Raw genomic sequence first — 8,512 nt, forward strand, 5'->3', positions numbered from 1 at the left:
TAATTTAAAAGTTTTTTTAAAAATAGTGAGTCCTTTTCAGAGTCGGAACAACATTATAGAAAATCGCGAACCAAATCCAAGAGGTCGAGGGTCAGACCCTGATCGAGTTAGCGTGGAATGCTCCACGTACTTGGTATATAAATCACCTTGTGCCTTGGTATTTTTCCCCAGAGAAGTAAAAGATAATTGCTTCATTCTACACATGGGCATATTTATCTGAGATAAAATCGGGTACCTTCTGTTCGACGAATATTTACTCATTAAAGGTGAAACATGTATCTTGGTAGTTAAATTATTCTCCACGAATTTTTACGCCAATATTTTGGCAATAATTTGTGAGCGTCGAAACGTAGGAAGATAAAAATCTCAGAGATGCATACGAGGGTAATTCTCTATGTATTTTTAATAATTTTTTGACAGAAAACTGGAAACGTTTTACCCGCATAATTTTAATTACGCATTTTTATGAAAAATCGTAGATACGTAATTTCTTTCTCCAGAGTTTGGTAGAAAAAAACGTCGTCAAAAGTATAACAATTAATTACGCGTATTCCGCGGAAGATCTGAAATTGAATGAAGAATACTCGATGGCAAAATATCCTGGCGCTACAAACTATAACTACGGTAACGGCTTGAAATTGCTTTTATTTCTTCACACCCATTATATTATGCGCGAAACGAAATGTACTGTTTAGTCAGTAAAATGAAAGCCAGTCGAATTAAACCCATAACTGTTACTGCTAGATCGAATGAACGCGATGAAGTTAATCTTTTAGTCGTTTTCCGCTTTGAATATTTTTTTCCTAGTCTTTATTCTGAGATATTATTTGTTCACCAATTTGAAAAAAGAAAAAAACGATAAATCACTACGAACAAATGATAATTTCATTAATCGTTAACGATCGATCTATTTTGTCTTACAGATGTGGCTTAGCATGTATTTTTGGTTTTACGCTAGAAGCGGGAGACTTAAAATCAGAATGATTCGTTATATTTTATAAATTTTTTATGCAATACCATCGAGTGATCAGTCTGCTCATCAATTAGGCGGGTTATTTTTTTTATTCAATCACTGAACGAGGTATTAAATTAATTTTTCACGATCTCAAGATAGAGTAGCGACCAAATCAATCGATGAATGAAAAGCTGAGTTGGGTGAAAAACTGTACAGTTTTTAAATGACGAAGCAAAACGGAGCGAGGTGGTGTTCGTAATTTAAAAATCAATGAGTACTCTCGCGATAAAATGTTATACAGTTATCCCTTGAAAATTCTACACAATTGTCGAAAAACGTGAGAATAAATGATATTTTGCCATTTGTATGCATACTGCGTTCAAGCCTGATCTTTCCGGAATTCGTGTAAAGTATAATTCAGCCGAACCGTATTAACAACACTCGTCATAGGCATATTATATGAGCGTGTAACCACTTCACGATGGCGATCGTAAGAGTATGATGAGATAACTGGGAATCATTTTTTCACTCCCAGTACCAGATGCCCAGTTAATTGTTAGTAAATTATCATGTAATGTAAGGTATAATATATTTTTAAGATTTACTTCTATTAATTTTAGGATTTTAATATTAATAATATAACTGTTATTATTATCACTTATTATTACGATTATAGTTTTATTTTGTTTCTTCTCTCTTATTTTAGTATTTGTAAATAATGTATATATATTAGGGTGTTTCAAAAAAAGGCGAATTTTTTTTTTTTTATGGTGTCCAAAAATTGATAGTATACCTAAAAACAAAAATTTTGGCGCTAATATGAGCTCTTAATATCAATAGTAAGGTTTGCCTCTATCCATTTCTTTATTTTCCACTTAAATAACACGGGAAAATTTTTTTTTTATTTTTGAATTTCTACTACTTTGGAACAGTTCATCGTAACAACAATGTGAAAAAAGAGATTTGTAGGAAATTTCACGCTCTACAAAAAACGTCCTCAGATCAGAGTTCCTCAGATTAACCGTTTCAATGATATCAGCGATCAAAAACAACACTAATCAAAAATTTCAAATATTTTCCATTAAAACTACAAAAAAATATCATATGCCATATTTATATTATTTTTACGTAAAATTACTTTAATTCTGTGAACCTGCGCCTGTAAACTTTTTTTTTTTTGCTAATTAATTCAATACTTAACTCACAAAAAGCACAAAAATTTTCCCGTGTTATTTGAATGGAAAATAAAGAAATGGATAGAGGCAAACCTTACTATTGATATTAAGAGCTAATATTGGTGCCAAAATTTTTGTTTTTAGATATACTATCAATTGTTGGATACCATAAGAAAAAAAAAAATTCGTCTTTTTTTGAAACACCCTAATATATATACATCGACTAAACATGGTTCAATCTATATATATATATATATATATTATATTATATATTATATCATATTATATACCAGAAATATTAATTTATTTTATATTTTCAAAGGGACCAACCGACTTTCCACCGATTTCTGTCTAAAAAAATATATATGTACGATAATACTAATAATACTAATAATACTATTACTACTACTACTACTACTACTACGAATAATAATAATAATAATAATTATAATAATAATAATGATGATGACGATGATGATGATGATGATGATGATAATGATAATGATAACAACGCTAATGATAATATTAATAATAGTAATAATAGTAATAATAATAGTAATAATAACAATAACAATAACAATAACAACAACAACAACAACAATAATAAGAACACCAACAATAACAATAATAATAATGATAATGATAATGATAAAAATAGAGAAAAATAGATCTTAGTATAGATCTGCCCGTAATCGCCCATGATATCAGTTCGAATAAAAATTTAACAAAATTACGCATACATAAAATCGGTTTGCAACCGCGACTGTTTCGAAACTGTACAAGAAAAGGAAAAATGATTCAAGTAGAAAAAAGTAGACACAAAAAGAGGAAAAGTTATTTTTGAAGGGTGCAGGAGTACATGAAATTGTCGTGATAATTCGTTATAGTATATAATATTGCTACAGCATGCATATTTTGCTTTTTCCAATTCGAGTGCCTTACATGGGTCCAAATTGGTCGATTGGGCAGTGATTTCATGTGTTCATAGGATAAGTACATGGAATACGATAATAAAAATAACGATAGTAATAATAATAATAAAAGTAGTAGTACTAGTAGTAGTAGTAGTAGTAGTAGTAGTAGTAGTAGTAGTAGTAGTAATATTTGTAATATTAGTGATAATAATCATGATAATAATAATAATAGTAATAGTAGTCTTAGTAGTAGTAGTAGTAGTAGTAGTAATATTAGTAATGATGATGATGATGATGATGACGATGACGATGACGACGACGACGACGACGACGACGACAACAACAACAACAACAATAATAATAACAACAACAACACTAATGATAATACTAATAATAGTAATAGTCATAATAACAACACTAATGATAATATTAATAATATTAATAGTAATAATAACAACATTAATGATAATATTAATAATAGTAATAAAAATATTAATAATAATAATAATAGTAATAATAATACAAACAGGAATTCACCGTTAGAAGCGTTTTTAAACAATTCTTAAATATATAGTTCAGTCTGACGCAGGACGTCATTATAATTATTATAATGTTGTGTAATATTCAGATCGTGCCCTAGGTGCCTTGAGGGCAGGATTAACACGAGTTTATTGCAACATATGAACGATATATATATATATATATATCGATATATATATATATACATACTACTACATACTACATACTACATACTATTGTTTTTTTTTTTTTTTTTTTTGAAACAATAAAAAACGGTAAACTTCAAGCATATAACGATCTGTTCCAATATCACGGACAGCTGACGAATTGTCAATTATGTGTGCTCATTATATGCTTATATAGACACACATCTGTTCCGACATATTGTTATACCTTGTGTATGTATATATACACATTATACCCGACATATAAATTGTGAAATCCCGTTCGCGAGTGATTAATCTCCTCGTTCTGGTAAACGATTCAAATCCACCCCAACACTTGACAATACAATGTACATATAATATATACGATAATTATGTGATAATATATTATTTACATAAATATAGTGTATGTATATATGTCACGCGTAAACTTATGCGTATGATATTTAATGTAAGGGAAGTCGAGCTGAATGATCGTAAAAAACAAGAAGAAAAAGTTTACAAGAACACCCTACATAGTATATAATATTTAAGAAAAGTAATAAAAAATAAAAAACATATGATGAAAAAAAAATAAAATAAAATAAAAAAAAAAATAAATAAAAAAAACACAAAAGTTACAAACTACGATTAAATAAAGTTATATAGATAATGAAAGAAACGGTATTAAGAGAATGGTGATATTATATATGATCGTGCCGCGCAATATCCCCTTATACCCCATTTCCTGCGCTCGACCCGCAGCAAACCTGACGAATGAAAGAAGCAGTAGAAGCAGAAGAAGAAGATGATGATGATGATGATGATGATGATGATGATGAAGATAAACGAAAATCATATATATGAAAAGAGAAACGACATGCATAATCAATAGCACAAAGTATAATAGTGATTTTTTTTCGTTATGTCGAGCAGTACACCAAAGATATATGTTTGTATAGGGGTGAGATGATGATGATGATGATGATGATAATGATGGTGATGATGGTGATGATGATGACGATGATGATGATGACGTTTGTAAGGACGAAGAAAGTACACACTAATAATGAGAAAACATCTATAATTATTACGCAACTACATTATTATATACACACACACACACACATAAAAGAGAGTCGATGTACAATATTTAATGTATTAAACAACGAGAGCCTGGAATTTATTTATTCTATAATATGTTAAGATCTTTCCTTTCTGTTTCTTTTTTTTTCAATCCAACAATAATTATTCAACCACGACAGATATCGCACAATAAATTATAATATTGTTAAACGACAGTGTATAATTGTGATAGGTTTGGCATTTAAATACGTCCATTGTTCGGCAACAAAGAACAACAAGCTTGAAGCGAAAATTTGTATCGCAAAAAAGAGAATGAGAAAGGAATATATAAGAGGGGGGTAGAAGAAAAGAAACAAAAAATATAAAAAAAAAAAAAACCTATGTCGGTGATAAAAATTATTGTACAATGCTTGTGTAAAGCGTTAGTTTAGTGTATGTAATATGATGCAAATGCAGAAGAAGCTGAAATAAAAAAGGGAAGAAAGAAAAATTAATGATCGATTTGAAGAAGCAAAAAATATAAAAATGATGAAACGATAATTTCAAGAAACGTAAAAAAAAAAAAAAAAAACAACAACATTCTCGTGTCGCATTTCTGTATAAATTTGAATAAAACTTGGTATAGATAACGGCTAATCTCGCACTGATCTTCACCACTATATGTATATGTGTATAAGTATTATAACGTACCCGTATATCGCTGATACGAAAATATTCGTACGTGCATGTTTTTTTATATGGTGTTTTCAAGAAATTTCGAGAATCTGGTAAAATGTTGTTTGTGTAACTTGACACTGAACGATGAAGAGTAACGGGTCATTTGACGGAGACACATATTATACGCGGATGCCTACGAGCTCTGAAGTAGTCGCGTTTGTACCGCACGCTGCCGGCTTACGTAATAACGTTATCTCAGACCGAAAATTTCAAAATCACGAAATTTATAATACTGCTGTGCGAGCATGTGTCGCCGGAGTTACGGAATTATATTTCAGAGCGTGTACGGTGCTGAATTAGGATATCCTACTACTGTTGCGCGTGTATATCATGCACCTACATGTACTCGCGAATCGCATTGAATACTCGAATACGTATGTTTATTTATTTATTTATTTCTTTTTTTTTCTTTTTCTTTTTTTGAACAAAACATGAAAGGAAAAAATATTTCCACTCAATCACGGAGACAACGGGATTTTGATATATTTACATATGTACTCGAAGAGTTTCGTTACACTCAATCGGGCTATAAGCCAAGATTTGAGTTGAGCTTGCCGAATGAAGGAATTACAGATTCGTATTTATACTGAAATTAGACCCAATTGTTCAGGAAACAAAAAAATAGGCCGAAAATTAATACTTTTGATAATCTTATCACGAAACAAATTCGCTGAAAGACTTTTTTCTTCGTCATGTTGGCATCGCCCAATAATTACTCGGCTACGGCAGAAAAGACGAGCTGATTCGTTGATGGCTATGTAGAAAATAGTATTCTGATTAAAATGAGTTGTCGTAGAGTGAGATCGAAAGAGTTTATTACATTTTTAACACTTTGAAGACAATTGATAGGAAGCTTCGGTATTTATAAGGCTTTAGTTTATAATTTCAATACTTTATACTTATTTGTTTCCAAAGAAAATTTCGTACCTTACGAACATCACATTTTGACGAATACTCCGGTGAGAAGAAATTATACGCCAAACTAGAATAAAGTGCGGTTCGTTGGTAATTGTAGAAAATATTCGGAAATCGTAAAAAGATTGTCCAAAAGCGTGGACTATTTTGGAAAGTCGTTGAAAATCGTAGTATTTTGCATAGAAGATTGTAAATGTCTACAAAAAATGGTTACAATTTACAACACGGACAAAATAGATTTCCTTTCTTAAAAACTCGTGGAATTCCGTAAAAAGAAACCAACGGCTTTTTCCAAAAATTCACAATTTTGTATGAAAGATAACTTACAATGTCGGATCCAGACAACACAAGTTTTTTTTGAACCACGGGTAGAAGTCGCATCTCTCTCACAAGGAAAATTACGGCAGACACCTCAAGTACCTAGCAGAATTAGTAACTTCTAGCCTCGATCTCCCCTACAGCATTTTTTCCAGCTCTGACTCGATGAAAACCATTTTTTGGAGTTTTATTCTCATGTTTCACTTATCTCATATTTTGTCCAAGCTTCGCCTGAAACAAATGTCATTCGCAACACGTGTAGTATTAATTATATCGGTACCTAACCCTCGTTTAATTTGCCGAAGAAGAGCGACGGATGTTTCTTTCGATGATTTTTTATTGCAAGCAACATGTCGCGAAACTTGGCCAAACCCCCTACTGAATATGCATCAATCGAATGAATAATTTAACCCATTCACTTTTTCTTCGTATAGTTCTGCCTTTTTAAATATGTACATACGCAGTCCATTCCATGTTAACTCGACCAGGTCCTGATCCTCACATTTGTTCCGATTCTTTTTTATTTTTTTTTTATTGTAGTCAGATCTCAAAAACACCTGAACTAATTTCATGACATTTTTATGACAAATCCTCTATGATCAATGACTGTTGAAGATCGTGAAAGAACGATCATATTGTTAAATCTCAATGAAAACAAATACCAAAGAAGCTGGATTTTTTTCCGATAATTTTAGCACAAGACCCGTACAAACACACACCTACCAGGTGTCTAAACATCTAGAACTTTTTTATTCGTCCAAAGCGTTATTGTTAAACAAACATCGATTTCCCATAGTAATTATTATTCAAATTAAATCTCATATGTTTTCCGGTTACAGCAAAGTCTTTTATGCGATAAATGAAAGATGATGCAAGTAATATTTTTTGGACCACCTAGATGTACGAGTTAATTATTATTATTGAATAAGTGTGGAAAATTAAGATTTCGTTACATTGTGAATATTTTCAAAGGAATTTTGTTCCTCAGACGAACAGAAAAACATCAACGAGTAAAATAAAGGTCAAGTGTTCGTTTATTTTTTACGTCACTTTACGTTAATAATTATGTACAAACAACTTGTTAATCAAAGTAAGATAAAGTGTTTCTGGGTTTTGAAAAAAGAAACCTGCGTCTTGCAAAAAAAAGAAAATTTACTTACACCTTATTAAAGAGTATGTATAGAAATGCTGGTTTTGTTTGCCAAATTTTCATTTCTAAAAAATTGTAGTTTTCGTTGCAAAATATGGCAATACGTAATACGATCGTATTTGGTCATGTATTTATTTTAACTAACCGCCACGTCAAGCGTCAAGAAATTCTAAATGGTATTACGAAAAACAAACTGATTTAAATAAAAGGAGAAAAAGAAAACGAGTATTAAAAAAAACAACACACCGAGAAAAGGAGATTATATCTCGCTCCGGATTCTGACCGAATCTTCCTGTCTCTTTTCCTCTATCAATTTCACACATATCTATATCTTTCCGTACCTCACCAGTCGATATAAGCCAATCACCTCTTATTATATGTACCCGGAAAAGAGATCTTGCACGTCATTCAGCCTGCTGGCTACTCCGTACTACATTACATCTACGATATTCTTTCGGCCAATACTGCAGACTGCCTGATTTTTACACAAGAGGCTGCAAGAACCGCGGCACGTATATCAGAAGGATGGGCATCTCGGTATAAACCTTCTCTAACGGTCCGAGTTTTACTCTTGCGAAGAGAAAAAAAGAAAAAGAAACTAAAACGTCAAGTAAAAGAAG

Source organism: Neodiprion fabricii, chromosome 4 (assembly GCF_021155785.1).
Source record: "Neodiprion fabricii isolate iyNeoFabr1 chromosome 4, iyNeoFabr1.1, whole genome shotgun sequence".
Lineage (NCBI taxonomy): Eukaryota > Metazoa > Arthropoda > Insecta > Hymenoptera > Diprionidae > Neodiprion > Neodiprion fabricii.